The 16,998-nt window shown below is 32.1% G+C and overlaps 1 long non-coding RNA gene and 2 pseudogenes across 3 annotated transcripts in view; all 3 read right to left on the bottom strand.

Moving 5' to 3' along the window:
* The window catches only part of LOC148945783 (uncharacterized), a 54,119-nt gene extending 37,192 nt beyond the window's left edge, over positions 1–16,927 (bottom strand). Inside the window, exon 1 of the long non-coding RNA XR_016142555.1 lies at positions 16,764–16,927. This is a non-coding gene — a long non-coding RNA (uncharacterized LOC148945783). The remainder of the gene's footprint in view (positions 1–16,763) is intronic.
* Positions 1–16,998, bottom strand: part of LOC148945781 (uncharacterized) — a 133,848-nt pseudogene that overhangs the window by 66,766 nt on the left and 50,084 nt on the right. The window lies entirely within an intron of this gene.
* LOC148945784 (uncharacterized) lies at positions 6,142–11,715 on the bottom strand (annotated as a pseudogene). The gene is made up of 3 exons (XR_016142577.1): positions 10,797–11,715; positions 8,811–9,787; positions 6,142–6,186 (listed from the first exon to the last, which is right to left on the bottom strand). The product of XR_016142577.1 is annotated as an uncharacterized LOC148945784 (transcript).

The following is a 16,998-nucleotide window of genomic DNA, read 5'->3' as shown; positions in this document are numbered from 1 at the left end:
TTCCAAACCTATCAGAGACAGAAAAGTTTGAAAAAGTGTTCATTAAAGAAATTTTTTTAATAACTTGACCTTAAAGGGAATTTTCTTTTTTTTCGGTAAACATTCGTGGATTGAACAAGCAGACCCACAATAGTCGACAACAGACCTAGAAGAGGTTTAGAAGTATTCAAAATAATTAGAGTTAGAATATTTTGAGAAGACTAGGACTAGGAAATGAGTCACTAGCACAGATAATTGCGATGGGTCTGGAATACCCGCAGACCTAGGCGCCAAGAGGGGTAAGCCGCAGGAAGAATTTCCAAAACTTGACGTTTCGGGCAGAGCTAAAATTAGCAACACACCAGAAACTTCAAATTTGGGGAAAGGGAACCTTTTTTGTAAAATGGTTAAGAGATCTCCAGTTGATCCTAATCGAAGGGTTATTGTACACAATAGACGACTCAGAAAAAAAGGAAAAAGATGCATCAAATTAAAATCATCATAACAAAGAAACTAATTAGTGGAATCATTAATCTTATGCATACGAGCCTTTTCCTAGGAGCACACATGGGGGCTGTGAAAACTTTGAATAAGTTAAAACAAAGTTGTGTTTTTGAAAATTATACTGTCAAGTTTAGGAGGCAGTACAGAACTGCCATCTATGTTTGAGGAGGAATAAATTTAGCACTATATATCCTAAACTAAGAGAAAATATTTTCCCCGACCACCTATTTTATATCTGGTGAATGGATACCACGGAGAAATTACAACTTTGCGCTGACGGTGACGAATATATAATTATCGCAGTAGAGCATTTCACTAAGTATACAGTCATGGCACCAGACAAAGACCACAGGTCAAAATCAGTGATGGAATTTATAGTAAAAGAAATCATATCACATTTCGGAAATATGGATTTCCTACTGTCGGATAATGCTTCATGCTTTACAAGCAAAACCTTTAATGAAATCGCCAAAGCATTAGGATTCAAAATTATACATTCATCGCTTAGGAACCCCCAATCAAATGGATTAGCAGAAAACAGAGTAAAATGTGTAAAAAGAATACTAACTCACTACCACGATGAGGTATATAGAGGAAATTGGAGTGAATTCTTACCATGTATACAGTTAGCGTTAAACAATAGTATAGATGCTAGCAGGAAATATACACCCTTTTTCCTACTCCATGGTTTCGAAGCTAAATGGGCATTCGACAGCATTGCTTCTAATCCGAGGGAGGGGTTCTGTTCTGAAGATGAATGGGTGTCTACTCTCGTAAAAGAGGTATTTGTCAGCCGACAAATATGCATTAATGAATTAAAAAGGGCCCGAAAGGGCCAAGCGGTACAATACAACAACAAAATATTGGAAATAAAAATCTTACCTAATAAATTAGTATATGTCATTCAAGAAAGTTCATCAAAAAATTATTCGTATAGGGGACCCTATCTAGTGTTTACAGAATTATATAAAAACGTCTTTTGTTACACGAAATAAAAACTTGTAAAAGACGTTTATTAAATATAAGACAACTTAAAAAGATAAACGACCACGACAGGTTCTTAGCCATGAACCCCAAAATTCCGAAAAAAAGGATCAAAGGTAGAGGACGAGTCCTTAGATCCTATAACAGACGAAATTGAAGGGGAACAAAAGAATAAAACACTGATAGAGGAAAACATCCCCCCTAATACTTGACAATGTAATTTAAAAGGAAGTTTATTAAACCAAATGAATGAAAATAATTTGGAAAGTATAAACCAACCTTACATAACGACTTCGAATGAGTTGAGTGATTCTAGTAACCCAGAAACAGATACAGAATTGAGTTCACCAGAATCCTAATTACAACCCGTTAACATGATTGACAGTGATGAAATAAATGACAACTCGCAAGGGAATACTTCTGTGCAAACAGGTAGTAATCATTACGAACAGAGAAGAATTATCCATGAAAGGAAAGCTAAAACAAAACCATTAATTATAAAGATCCTAGTTTAAAGGATTTTCTTGACGGAAAAATGGCAAAACCTTAATAACTAACAAACATACCTTATTGTAAAATTAAACCTTCAAAGGGCTGCTCCAAACTGGTATCCTCGGGAGTTAAACAAAAACCCTTAAAATCAGCAAACTGGACAGTATATAACTTAGTTTCCTTTATCACGAAATTGGTGTGAAAGTGTTCAAGGGTCAAAATCAAAATTCCTCCAAGAACCAGAACCATACACCGAAGATTATTAGGGCAATTCCCACAGGACGAAATATTCCAAATCCTTAAATTGTCGGTTAGGATCTAAAGAAACACTATGGTGGGTGTGTAAAATGACCCTTCCATCACTTGTTAAAAAAAATTATACACTTTAAACTGGACATCACTTAAAAAAAACTAATCACTGTAAATTAAGGGATGAATCCATGGACATTGACAAACACCACCAAAAGCTAAATCAACTGAATTTACAGTACAATCCGCAATTACATTCGCAGGGTAAGTGGTGTGAAAATATAATCTTCTCTGACCGCCGACAGACTGTCTACTATAAGGACAACACCCCCGAAATGGGACAATGACCATATCAACACACCTACGGTTATGGGGTCGACGTTCACATGGAGTACGATTACTCCATACAGCCAGCTTATTATGTAGTTTCAAAACATATTGTGTCATAAATATGTAAAATCAGACCCCTCTAGTTTTAAATAAAATACACTTAAATCATGCCATGTTAAGAGATAACTAAAATACATAAAACCATTTCAGAAATGGTTGGAACCCTGTTTGTTTAGCTGACCCTATTTACAAGAGGGATATTGCTTAAGGAAACAGAAATACATAGCCAAATAGCTTTCAAGGATATTGGTCAAATTTTCCCAGTTAACGCAATACATCAGGTAATATGGTATGTTAATCTGGAAAGCCTCAGATTGGATTTGGACGACCAAAATTTGATCATTTCCAATATCGAAAATATTAAAATTATGGAACAAATCGTCAAAAAAGACTTAGAAAAGGGAAAAAAGAATTTCACAGAATTCAGAGAAATACATGATCTAAAGGAATATTTAATAGATAAGTGTCAACTATTAAATTTAGAATTAGGTGAAGGAAATGGAATTCTCAAAATAGTAGAATCTTTTAATGACGGATAACACAAAACGAAACAAACGAAGTCTATTACCACTTTTGGGGCAAACAATAGGGTGGGTAGCAGGACTAGCAACGGAAGGAGATGTAGAAAAATTCTTCATGAAGTAGATTATTTGACAGCAAAGAATGAAAAGTTAATACATATTTCAGACCGATCTATATCATTAGTGAGTGACCTCGAAAGGGAATTAAGAATGGAAAAAAACTAAAGTTTTGAAATTTTGGGAAAGAATTTGGGGAAAAAAGAATTTCACAGAATTCAGAGAAATACATAATCTAAAGGAATATGTAATAGATAAGTGTCAACTATTACATTTAGAATTAGGCGAAGGAAATGGAATTCTCAAAATAGTAGAATCATTAATGACGGATAACACAAAACGAAACAAACGAAGTCTATTACCACTTTTGGGGCAAACAATAGGGTGGGTAGCAGGACTAGCAACGGAAGGAGATGTAGAAAACAATCTTCATGAAGTAGATTATTTGACAGCAAAGAATGAAAAGTTAATACATATTTCGGACCGATCTATATCATTAGTGAGTAACCTCGAAAGGGAATTAAGAATGGAAAAAAAACTAAAGTTTTGAAATTTTGGGAAAGACTTCCAAGCGTATTATCGAATATATATCCAGAGAGATTAATTGGATAAATTTTGTAAAATTGCAGATTAACAAGGAAGTGACGAAAAGTTCAATTCAAATAAAAAAGTTAGTAAAGAAAATAGAAACAGTAAATTTTTTTTATTCTTCAAGAAGAAAATAAAGGTTTCCCATTTATTGTTACGAATCCTGCAGACATGCTTAGAGCAATTTTCGAAATTGAAAATTCACTACCAATAGTCTATAGAATATCGGTTAATTATAGACGCTACGGCTTACTGGATCTTTATAAATCGACTAGCTGCAATGTGGCGACACACCAATTGAAATTGTTAGTTATTTGTGATTTCTCTATATTAAATAAACAAGATGGGTTCAGAATGTACGAAATGTTCAGCATTCCATTCCCAGTGTCAAACACTTCATATTTCTTTCAAATTGAAAACAAGTTTAAATTTTTTGGGTTGAGTAAAGATCAAACTAGATATTTCTTAGAAGATTACAATATAGAAAACGTATGTAACTTAAAGGGTGTACCATTAATATACAACCACCAATTTCTTATTAGAAGCACACAAATGAATTCCTGCAGTTTAGCAAACTACAAGGAAAATAGTGCATTAATTAACAAAGTGTGTGCAACCAAAATTATAAAAGAAAATAAAATCTTAATTCAAAGAATTGGAAGGGCAAAGTATATCATCACATCTCCTTTCAAAGGTGAAATAAGGATATATTTCGAATGCAAAACAGAAAAAAACAGTAAATTCACGTATATAAAGGGCAGTTCAAGGGTGGAGTTGCCAGAAGAATGTTCTCTAACTGCAGAAATGTTAAAGATAAATGGGATGTATAGGGGACATATTGCAAAAGAAATGGCACCTTCAAATATATCTATAATTAGCTTAAAAGGGAACCTCTCCCTAGCTTGGATAAAGAATGACTGGAACAATGATTTTCAAGATTTAATCTCTATATATCTCCAGACCAACTCTAAGACGCAGAATGGCACAACTGAATTGAGGAAAATGCATATTTCCTTACGATAAGACAGAGGAAATAATATAGCAAATTATTGGACATTTACTTTCAATATTTTTAATCTACTTATCTCTTTAGTTGGACTAGTTTCTATAGGAATAATATTAAAAAAATTAAGAAAACTATGGGTAGACTATAGGAAACAAAAGTCTCAAGGCTTTCACATAACTGTGGAACCAGAAGAAATTGAATTAAATTGATTCTTAGCAAACTTATGGTTTCCTTTAAGAAAACAATAACTGTACTAAGAATTTAAGTGTGGGAGGTTGTGAAAAAGCCTTATCATAACCTGACTAAATTGTAAAAATAGCAAAGCTTTATTATGACTTTTGTGTAATGATAAATAAATGGTAAAAATAACGAACCCTTATTAGGATTTTTGTGTAAAGAAACCAGACCGAAAATTGTGAAATCTGATTTGAAAAATAGTACCCTTGAAGTAACAAGGTCCATAAATTGCAAATAAACCAATCCATTTCAACATCTGAGTTCAACGCCTAAAAATATTACGTGACAATATAACATGATAAAAATTACAACAAAACAGGGTTTTTTGAATATAGTAAAAGCGGAAACCGACATTTTTGAACAAGGAATTATTATTGGCCTCGGTACAAAAAAGAGGGATTACATTAAAACTAGTCTCTTGCCAATGGGAAACAAGAAAGACAAAATACGACAAAACTTAAAATAATGAGTCTGGGACCCAAATAGGGTAGTCTTTTTTGGAACTAACAATGAGTAAGTGTTTTCTTTGTAATTAGGATAAAAAGCCACCACTGTCTGTCTGAATCCCCTTTGAGGATAAAATTGAGATAAGAGGTAAACCTCTGAAAGATTTCTGTCACCTGGATAGACGAGGCTAACTAATAAATATAATAAGTATATAGGAGGCATAAACTAGTGCTGAAGACAAAGCACGACGCTTTATTATAATTTGGTGATTTGGGGTATTTTGGGTTAGAAAGACTTGGGGATCCAAGATGAAACACATCATTTCCTAAGGATTTAAATAGAAATAAAATTAGTTTCGTCTTAGAAACTGGAACTTGGGAATAACCTAAGGTTTAAGTACAAGATAAACCCCTTAACCTTAAAGAATAAATTAAAGTGCTTATGCCTCCTTCTTCCAGCTTAGTGACCTTTGGAATTTACCTAGCGTTGATTAAAATCTTTTATATTAGAAGATTGGAACCAGAGGACAATACAATACTCCTCCCGTAGGGAATTCTCTGACGTTATACGAAAGAGGGACTCTGTCTCCTCTTGCAGCCACTTTTGCATTTCAACCCGGGTTAATATTATATAGAGGCGGCCCTGATGTTCTACAGATCGGCTAGGGAAGAAAGAGGAATTAAATTACTAGATTAAGATTTCAATCTCTTCCGTCCCAAGATCCATTTTCCTCTAGAAAGTTAAAGATTATCAAAGTTCCAAAGAACATTAACTTCCTTTTCAGGATAAAATTCTCTTTTTTGAGGAAGCTTTTGGTTCCTTTACGTGTACATAATGGACTAAAATACCCTTACAGGCGTCTTCTTTTCTTCGATATATTTGCTTATTTGTTTATTCAGCGTAAGCAGCAAATTTAAAGCAAATCCAGTGAAGAATTTTTTTTGAAACGCTTTTTGGGTCTCATTACAAAAATGTCGTTCATCGCAAAAACATAGGTTGTTCCCACAAAAGGAATTTCGTTCTTAATTAGAAAAAATTGAATTCAGAAAGCAAAATATTTTCACCCTTAATACTGTTAAGATTAGGGTAGCATCTTAAGAAATTGTCAACCTACAGAAACTCACAAAAAAATGTATTTAAAAAAGGCGATTGTAATAGTTAAAAGATATTTAGTGTAAATAAATTTCCGCGCGTTCATTTTGCAGACAAGAAATCTCAAATTATTTCGAATTAAAAATATATTTCCTTATTTTTTTAATTATATTTTAATACTCAAATTTCAATTAGCATTCCCCTTTTTCTGCTATAATTCAAATATTTGAATTGAACTTATACTGAACATATTACTTTAAATGCTCCTGTAGTCAAATTTAAAATGATATTCAAGAAACTTCAAACAACAGTTGAAGTTCAAACCGTGTTGATTGATAAAGCCTATTTAAGGTGAAAATTACATTTTTTCTACTAAAAAAGTACAAAATCTTAATAATTTCAATAATTTGTCGGAATTCAATAGGCAAGTCAAAATTCCAACAGAAAAATTGGATTTTTTTTTGTGATTGTTTGAATTAAATAAGCAAGTCGCACTTCTAACTGAACAATTGGATTTTTTTTTTACTTGTTTAATGTTGAGCCAAATATTATGTTCAAAATCAAATTTTTTTTTTTTACAGTGCAGTTTTTCCACTTAAGACACGACACCAAAAGCGCCGTTTTTAGTGCCATTTGAACTTGATGATGGTGGAATTTATGTGAAAGACGTAGATATGTGCAATATCTTTTGTATGATCGATGTTCTGGTACCAACGATATTTTAGTAGCCTGCTAGTGCCACCCTTTGAGGAATAGCAGAAAAAGTGCCATGTTAGTGCCATATGGCACTTGCAGATGGCAGGATTTATAAAAAGAACATATATATGAGAAATAGCTTTTGAATGAGCCATTAATAATTTCTCTATGATGTTCTGGCAACCCACTAGACCTGTTGAAAAAAAAAAACAGGAGACAGATCAGTGCTTTTCCTTTAAAAGCACTTATTTCCTTTCCAACAAGGAAAGTGATTATCCTTGTTGTTCAGGGAGGGGGACTGTAACTTCCCTGTACAAGGTTTTAATCATGTTGAATCCAATGGTACACTTTTCATTTTGATATGACGCCATTTTCGAGGGATGTGAAGCTTTTTTTCGAAATCAACATAAATTTCTTTTTGCAATAAACATTTACTTTTAAGACGAACCGAAATAATAGTTAATGTTCCTGAGTCAGTGTCAGATGGGAATTTTTTTTCACAAGGCAGTTTTTTTTCAAAACACATTTTTTAACTTTTGGTTATTACGGGCTGTGGTTCGCTCTTTGCTAGGCTGCAACTGCCGCTGCAACCATGATACCCTGCCGGGACATGCTTTAAAAAAATTAACCCAGAAAAAGACTAAAAAAAACAAACAACAGCGGAAACCAATATTCCTGATACAATACATGCAATACCAATACACCCGGTACCATATACAGCCCTTCCCCAGGGACTATGGGGGGCCATATCACCGTTAAACCTATATATATTGGACCTTTGAACTATGTTAAACAAAATGGCTACGTCGAAATTTTTATAGGACTAGTTGGGGGGGGGGGCTACGGAACCTGTAGGGAGGGAGGGGGGCTATTTGCCCTCCAATCTTTTTGGTCACTTAAAAAGGGCAATTACAAATTTAATTCCCTTTCGAATGACCAACTAACACCTCTCTATGACGCTCTGGCCATCCCCTAATCCTTCTAGAAAAAAAAAGAAAAAAAAGGGAGACAGAAAAAAGGGAGACAGATCACTGCTACCCATGCAAAAAAGTCATTTTCCTTGGTGTTCAAGGTGGGGGACTGTAATTATCCTACATAAGGTTTTGACCATGCTGATTCCAATGGTGCACTTTTTATTTCGATTTGACGCCATTTTCAAGGGGTTTCAGGCTCTTTTTTTAAATCACCATAAATTTATTTTCGTAATAAACTTTTACTTCTAAGATTAACCAAAACAATAGTTACCGTTCGTGATGGTAACTATTTACCTAACTATTTATGTAACAGTGTCAAACGGCAATTTTTTTCTCACCAGACAGTTTTTTTGAAAACACATTTTTCAACTTTTGATTACAACGGGCTATGGTTCGCCCTTTACTAGGTTGCAGCTGCCGCTGCAACCATGATCACATTTGAAAGGTTTTTCTGCAGTGTGATATCTTTGATGAATAAATAGGTTGGCTTTTCGGCTGAATGTCTTGTCACATATATTACATTCAAAAGGCTTTTCTCCAGTATGAGTTTTTTATGATAAGATAAACTATTGCTATGTGTAAAAAATTTCTTACATATATCACATTTGAAAGTTTTTTTCCTGTATGTGTTCTCTGATGACGAGATAAACTGGCACTTGTAGTAAAACATTTGTTACACATATCACATTTGAAAGGTTTTTCTTCAGTATGAGTTCTTTGATGAATTAATAAGTTGGCTTTTTGGCGGAATGTCTAAATGTTTTTGGCAAAATTCATTTGATGAATAGACAAAGCGGCACCTCTAATAAAACTTTTCTTACATATTTCACATTCGAAAGGCTTTTTGCCAGTATGAGTTCTGTGATGATCAAATAGGTGGGCTTTTCTACTGAATGTTTTGTCACATATATCACATTTAAAAGGTTTTTCTCCAGTATGAGTTGTTTGATGAAGAAATAGGTGGGCTTTTCCACTGAATGTTTTGTCACATTTATCACATTTAAAAGGTTTTTCTCCAGTATGAGTTGTTTGATGATCAAATAGGTGGGCTTTTTGGCGGAATGTCTTGTCACATATATTACATTCGAAAGGCTTTTCGCCAGCATGAGTTTTTTTATGATAAGATAAACGATTGCTATGTGTAAAACATTTCTTACATACATCACATTTCAAAATTTTTTTTCCAGAATGAGATATTTGATGAATAAATAAGCTGGCTTTTTGGCTGTATGTCTTCTCACATATATTGCATTTACAAGGTTTTTCTCCAGTATAAGTTATTTGATGAATAGACAAAGCGGCACTTCTAATAAAACTTTTCTTACATATCTGATGACGAGATAAACTGGCACTTGTAGTAAAACGTTTCTTACATATATCACATTCGAATGGTGTTTTTCCAGTGTAAGAAACCTCCTGTTTTGCCACATCATTTTCTGCCAATACATGACTGTCACTTGGCATCTCATTTTGACGTTTCCAATTCATTTCTTTTTTTAGACAGATTCTTGCTAGACCTGGTATGCTAGGTAATCCGCATTCTTGTTTGCTCATATCTTTATCAGATGACGCTGCAACAAGAAGAACTTTATTAATATAAAATTCGCTAAAAATCAGACTTGTATTTTTTTGGTCTATTTTAATTTAGCACACAACTCAGCTTTTAAATATTTAGCCTTACACAGTTATTATAAAATTCATTCTAATGAATCTTACCTCATTAATTAATTTATAATTTAAAATAACTTACCAAAAATAAGCTTATAAAAGAAAACTAAAGGAAATATTAAACTTAAGACCAGGAAAAATAAAAACCTATAATAATTCATACTAAAAACGACTAGATATTAATAATAAAGAATAAATTGAACTCAAAACAAACAAAAATTAAATAAACAATGATAGGAAACAAACATACGACAGGTGCTAACATAAATGAATGAATAAATCTTAAAACCAGTAAAAATAGAATTGAATAAATATATCAGGCTTAAAACAAAAAAAATCATTTACTATTGAAGAATAAATGAAACTCAAAACAAAAAAAAATTAAATAAATAATCATAGCAATTAAAGATACAACAGGCACAAATACAAATGAATAAATAAATATTAAATCAATTATTCTTAAATTGATAATTGTAAATCTTAAATTGAAAATATAAATAAAGCTTAAAACAAACAAAATCCCTACAAACAAGAGTTGGGCTACTGCCCCCTTCCCTAACTGTAAAAGTCTAAAGCCAACTGCGTAATTGATTGTTTACTGAAAACGGATTATATTAAAATATTTACTTCTATACTGATGACGAAATTAACAATAAAATGAAAATTACAGTGCAATAAGATCATGTAAATTATCCAATTCTTTAGAGATAATGTTTAAACTACATTAAACTACAGTTATTATATTAGCATATTCCTAAGGCATAAATGCCATAAAAAGAGATATTATTTTTTTTATTATGTATAGCTAAATCCATATTTAAAAATTGTAAAAGAATTCTAATTAGTTCCAAGAGCCAGAAAAAAAAGTCTAGACATGAAAAAATACAGATGATCAGGATATATGAGACACACCTTTGTCCCCGTCAATTTTCAACTCCAATTTAACACGATCCGCATCATGTTGACAATCTCCAGAGATGCCAGGAGAAATATTAAAATGTTTGGACTCATGTTTCATTAATAGCAGGGAATGTGTGATTCCAAAAATACCTTTATCATTTGAGGATATATCTTCAGCTTCTACAAAATAAGAGTAAAAATTAAATAAAACATTAACAACATAACAAGTTGGTTACTCATAAAACGTTTAAAATGCTACAAATTTTTTATGTGGTAGTTTGTGGAAGGACTAGAGGTAAATTGATCCTCCCAGCATCTAGGCACTTTGTAAATATATAAAGAATATGAAGAGTAAGAGATTTGAAAATAAGAGACAATACTATACGGATAAGGGTCAATTGTCATAGGTTCCGTCAAAAAGTTTGTTCACCAAGGTTGAAGCAATAGCTACTTCCAAGCAAAGAGCCAACAACCTATAGCAACAGAAAGCTTAAGACTTATTTAGATAAAAACTGTCTAGACAGAAAAATATAGCATTTCAAGCTAATTAGTGACTCAACCCTCAGGTGACTATACTGAGTGGTAAGAATGTTGACTATTATTTTTCATTTATGTTAGTGGCAAAAGCTTATCAAGAAAATGAATTATGGGAATTGAAAACGAGCTTGAAAACCCTGCGGATTGTTACTGAATGGGAATGGGAAGAGAACCATTGTCATAAAAACCGTCTCAGGAATATCTATTAGGTTCAAAACCCTGTAGCTGGAGGTTTAAATCTCCAGTCTTGAATTTCTGATTCTTTTAGAAGATGAAAACTAAAATATGATGATTAAAAAAAGTGCCAAATAACAGAAAAAAGTATTCCCAAAAAAGACTTTCTTTCCAAATTGGGAAATTGACCTTGTTTCAATATTTTTAAAACCATACTGGACCTTTGTATTCTGTCTCGAGTTATCCCTCTCCCTGAAGTATCAGTAGGCAACAATGAAATAAACAATAATTGTACTACGAATTTAAGTGTGGGAGGTTGTGAAAAAGCCTTATCATAACCTGACTAAATTGTAAAAATAGCAAAGCTTTATTATGACTTTTGTGTAATGGTAAAAATAACAAAGCTTTATTATGATCTTTGTGTAAAGAAAACAGACCTAAAATTGTGAAATCTGATTTGAACAATAGTACCCTTGACTTTACAAGGTCCATAAAATGCAAATAAACCTGTCCGTTTCAAAATCCGAGTTCAACGCCTAAAAATATTACGTGACAATATAACATGATAAAAATTACAACAAAACAGGGTTTTTTGAATATAGTAAAAACGGAAACCGACATTTTTGAACAAGGAATTATTGTTGGCCTCGGTACAAAAAAGAGGGATTACATTAAAACTGGTCTCTGGCCAATGGGAGACAAGAATGACAAAATATGACAAAACTTAAAATAATGAGTCTGGGACCCAAATTGGGAAGTTTTTTCTGGAACTAACAATGAGTAAGTGTTTTCTTTGTAATTAGGATAAAAAAGCCCCCACTGTCTGTCTGAATGCCCCTTTGAGTATAAAATTGAGATAAGATGTAAACCTCTGAAAGATTTCTGTCACCTGGATAGACCAGGATATCTAATAAATATAATAGGTATATAGAAGGCATAAACTAGTGGTGAAGACAAAACACGACGCTTAATTATAATTTGGGTTATTTTGGGTTAGAAAGACTTGGTGATCCAAGATGAAATACAGCATTTTCTAAGGATTGATATAGAAATAAAATTAGTTTTGTCTTAGAAACTGGAACTTGGGAATAACCTAAGGTTTAAGTACAAGATAAACCCCTTAACATTAAAGGATAAATTAAAGTGCTTATGCCTCCTTCTTCCAGCTTAGAGACCTTCGGAATTTACCTAGAGTTGATTAAAATCTTATATATAAGAAGATTGGAACCAGAGGACAATACAATACTCCTCCCCTAGGGAATTCTCTGACGTTATACGAAAGAGGGACTCTGTCTCCTCTTATAGCCACTTTTGCATTTCAACCCGTGTTAATAATATCTAGAGGCGGCCCTGATTTTCTACAGATTGGCTAGGGACGAAAGAGGAATTAAATTACACTAGATTAAGAATTCAATCTCTCCCGTCCCAAGATCCGTTTTTTTCTAGAAAGTTAAAGTTTATCAAAGTTCCAAAGAATATTAACTTCCTTTTCAGGATAAAATTCTCTTTTTTGAGGAAGTTTTTTGTTCCTTTACGTGTACATAATGGACTAAAATACCCTTACAGGCGTCTTCTTTTCTTCGATATATTTGCTTATTTGGTTATTCAGCGTAAGCAGCAAATTTACAGCGAATCCAGTGAAGAATTTTTTTTGAAACGCTTTTTGGGTCTCATTACAAAAATGACGTTCATCGCAAAAACATAGGTTGTTCCCACAAAAGGAATTTCGTCCTTAATTAGAAAAAATTGAATTCAGAAAGCAATATATTTTCACCGTTAATACTGTTAAGATTAGGGTAGCATATTAAGAAATTGTTTACCTACAGAAACTCACAAAAAAATGTTTTAAAAAATAGCGGTGGTAATAGTTAAAAGATTATTATTGTACATAAATTTCTGTGTGTTCATTTTGCAGACAAGAAAGCTCAACTTGTTTCAAAGTAAAAATATATTTCCTTATTTTTTTATTTATCTTTTTATACTCAAAATGCAATTAGCATTCCCCTTTTTCTGCTATAATTCAAATATTTGAATTGAACTTGTACTGAACATATTACTTTCACTGGCCCTATAGTCAAATTTAAAATGATATTCAAGAAACTTCAAACAACTGTTGAAGTTCAAACCGTGTTGATTGATATAGCCTATTTACGGTGAAAATTACATTTTTTCTACTAAAAAAGTACATAAATCTTAATAATGTCAATAATTTGTCGGAATTCAATAGGCAAGTCAAAATTCCAACAGAAAAATTGAATTTTTTTTGTAACTTGTTTGAATTAAATAAGCAAGTCACAATTCCAACAGAAAAATTGGATTTGTTTTTACTTGTTTAAATTTGAGCAAAACATTTTGTTGGAAATCAATTTTTTTTTACAGTGCAGTTTTTCCACTTAAGACACGACACCAAAAGGGCCGTTTTTAGTGCCATTTGAACTTGATGATTGTGGAATTTATGTGAAAGACGTAGATATGTGCAATATCTTTTATATGAGCGATGTTCTGGTACCAACGATGTTATGGTAGCCTGCTAATGCCACCCTTTTAGGAATATCACAAAAAGTGCAATTTTAGTGCCATAAAGCACTTGCAGATGGTAGGATTTATAAAAAGAACATAGATATGAGAAATAGCTTTTGAATGAGCCATTAAGAATTTCTCTATGATGTTCTGGCAACCCACTAGACCTGTTGAAAAAAAAACAAAAAAAAACAGGAGACAGATCAGTGCTAACAATGCAAAAAAGTCATTTTCCTTGGTGTTCAAGGTGGGGGAGTTTATTTATGCTTTAAAAGGTTTTGACCATGTTGATCCTAATGTTGCACTTTTTTATTTTGATCTTACGTTATTTTTAAGGGCTTTCAGGCTCTTTTTGGAAATCATCATAAATCTATTTTTGCAACAAACTTTGCCTTCTAATATGAACCGACATAATAGCTACCATTCATAATGGTAACTAGTTATCTAACTAGTGTCAAACGGCAATTTTTTTCTCACCAGACAGTTTTTTTGAAAACACATTTTTCAACTTTTGATTACAACGGGCTATGGCTAACCCTTTTGATGACTAACCCTTTACTAGGTTGCAGCTGCCACTGCAACCATGATAACATTTGAAAGGTTTTTCTCCAGTGTGATATCTTTGGTGAATAAATAGGTTGGCTTTTCGGCTGAATGTCTTCTCACATATATTACATTCAAAAGGCTTTTCTCCAGTATGAGTTTTTTTATGATAAGATAAACTATTGCTATGTGTAAAACATTTCTTACATATATCACATTTGAAAGGTTTTTTTTCCGTATGAGTTATGTAATGACGAGATAAATTGGCACTTGTAGTAAAACATTTGTTACATAGATCGCGTTTCAAAAGTTTTTCTCCAGTATGAGATATTTGATTAATAAATAAGCTGGCTTTTTGTTTGAATGTTTTCTCATATATATTGCATTTAAAAGGTTTGTCTCCAGTATAAGTTATTTGATGAGCAGATAAAGCGGCCATTCTAATAAAACCTTTCTTACATATATCACATTTGAAAGGTTTCTCTCCAGTATGAGTTCTTTGATGATCAAATAGGTGGGCTTTTCTACGGAATGGTTTGTCACATATATTACATTCAAAAGGCTTTTCTCCAGTATGAGTTCTTTGAAGATCAAATAGGTGGGCATTTCTAGTGAATGTTTTTTCACATATTTAACATTCGAAAGTTTTTCTCCAGTATGTGCTCTATGAAGATCAAACAAGTTGGCTTTTTGGCGGAATGTATTGTCACAGATATTGCATACAAAAGGCTTTTCGCCAGTATGAGTTTTTTTATACGATAAATTACTGCTATGTGTAAAACATTTCTTAAATATATCACATTTGAAAGGTTTTTCTCAAGTATGAGATCTTTGATGAATAAATAGGTTGGCTTTCTGGCTGAATGTCTTCTCACATATATTGCATTCAAAAGGTTTTTCTCTACTATGAGTTATTTGATGAATAGACAAAGTGGCACTTCTAATAAAACTTTTCTTACATATCTGATGACGAGATAAACTGGTACTTGTAGTAAAACGTTTCTTACATATATCACATTCGAAAGGTGTTTTTCCAGTGTAAGAAATCTCCTGTTTTGCCGCATCATTTTCTGCCAATACATGACTGTGACTTGGCATCTCATTTTGACGTTTCCAATTCATTTCTTTTTTTAGACAGACTCTTGCTAGATCTGACATGTTAGGTAATCCGCATTCTTGTTTGCTCATATCTTTAGCAGATGACGCTGTAACAAGAAGAACTTTATTAATATAAAAGTGGCTAAAAATCGAAGACTTGTATTTTTTCTGTCTATTTTAATTTACCACACAACTCAGCTTTTAAATATTTATCCGTACAAAGTTATTACAAAATTCAGTCTAATGAATCTTATCTCATTAATTAATTTATCAATTAAATTAACTTTCCAAAAATAAATTAAACTAACTTTAAAAATAAAGACATTGAAAAATAAAAACCTATAATATTTCAAAAAAAACACGACTAGAGATTAATAATAAAGAATAAATTGAGCTAAAAAAAACAGACAAATGAATTAACAATCATATGTAACAAATAAAAGACCTGTACTTATATAAATGTACAAATAAATCTTAAAACAAGTAAAACTAGAATTAAATAAGTATATTAGGCTTAAAACAAAAAAAATCTTTTACTATTGAAGAATAAATGAAACTCAAAACAAACAAAAATTAAATAAACAATCATAGCAATTAAAGATACAACAGGCACTAATATAAATGAATAAATAAATCTTAAATCAAGTATTCTTAAATGTATACTTGTAAATCTTAAATTGAATATATAAATAAAGCTTAGAACGAACAAAATCCCTATAAACAAGAGTTGGGCTACTGCCCCCTTCCCTAACTGTAAAAGTCTAAAGCCAACTGCGTAATTGATTGTTTACTGAAAACGGATTATATTAAAATATTTACTTATATACTGATGACGAAATTGACAATAAAATGAAAATTACAGTGCAATAAGATCACGTAAATTATCAAATTCTTTGGAGATAATGTTTAAACTACATTAAACTACAGAGTTATTATATTAGCATATTAATAAGGCATAAAAGCCATAAAGATACATATTATTTTTTTTATTATGCTTATAGCTAAATCCATATTTAAAAATAGTTAAAGAATTCTAATTAGGTGCTAGAGCGAGAAAAAAAGTCTAGACATGAAAAAATACAGAAGATCAGGATATCTGAAACACACCTGTGTCCCTGTCAATTTTCGACTCCAATTTAACACGATCCGCATCATGTTGACAATCTCCAGAGATGCCAGGAGAAATAGAAAAATGTTTGGCCTCAGGTTTCATTAATAGCAGGGAAAGTGTGCTTCCAAAAATACCTTTATCATTTGAGGATATATCTTCAGCTTCTACAAAATAAGAGTAAAAATTAAATAAAAGATTTACGACATAACAGGTTGGTTAGTCATAAAACGT

Source organism: Artemia sp. Qi Xiang Cuo, chromosome 12 (genome assembly GCF_049724085.1).
Source record: "Artemia sp. Qi Xiang Cuo chromosome 12, ASM4972408v1, whole genome shotgun sequence".
NCBI classification, from domain to species: domain Eukaryota; kingdom Metazoa; phylum Arthropoda; class Branchiopoda; order Anostraca; family Artemiidae; genus Artemia; species Artemia sp. Qi Xiang Cuo.
Note: the sequence above shows the minus strand (reverse complement) of the source record. Positions and strands in the feature narration are given on the sequence as shown.